The sequence below is a fragment of the Pterocles gutturalis genome, unplaced genomic scaffold, assembly GCF_000699245.1.
Source record: "Pterocles gutturalis isolate BGI_N339 unplaced genomic scaffold, ASM69924v1 scaffold967, whole genome shotgun sequence".
In the NCBI taxonomy this organism is placed as follows: domain Eukaryota; kingdom Metazoa; phylum Chordata; class Aves; order Pterocliformes; family Pteroclidae; genus Pterocles; species Pterocles gutturalis.
In genome coordinates this window covers 14,085-14,413 of record NW_010114908.1, presented here as the reverse complement: position 1 = coordinate 14,413, position 329 = coordinate 14,085, and the positions used below count along the sequence as shown (strand labels likewise).

The 329-nt window shown below is 39.8% G+C and overlaps 1 protein-coding gene across 2 annotated transcripts in view; it reads left to right on the top strand.

The window, feature by feature from the left end:
- SEPT8 (septin 8) overlaps positions 1 to 329 on the top strand; it is a 25,713-nt gene that overhangs the window by 15,834 nt on the left and 9,550 nt on the right. The gene's annotated exons all lie outside the window — the stretch shown is intronic.

Here is a 329-nt window from a genome sequence, read left to right as displayed (position 1 = left end):
AGACATGTTGTTCTAAACCCGCAGATTGAACAGCCGTGTATGAAGTGACCGTAACTCTCTGCCTGCACTCACCCACCAGCTCAATACTTGCTTTCTAGATTTTTTTTTTTTTTTTTAATTGGCTAAGGTGACCGTGTGAAGCTCCTCCGCCTTCCCCTGGACATGCACAAATGTGAGGAGTGCTATGAAGAATGCTGGAACATTTATTTTTCTAACAAAATTCTCTAAGTTTTTAGAATGGGTAGAAAACCACAAAGCTTAAGACTTTCCACCTTGGGAATCTTAGTCTGAGTAACCCTCATCCCAGTAATTATATATTTTAATCCTGA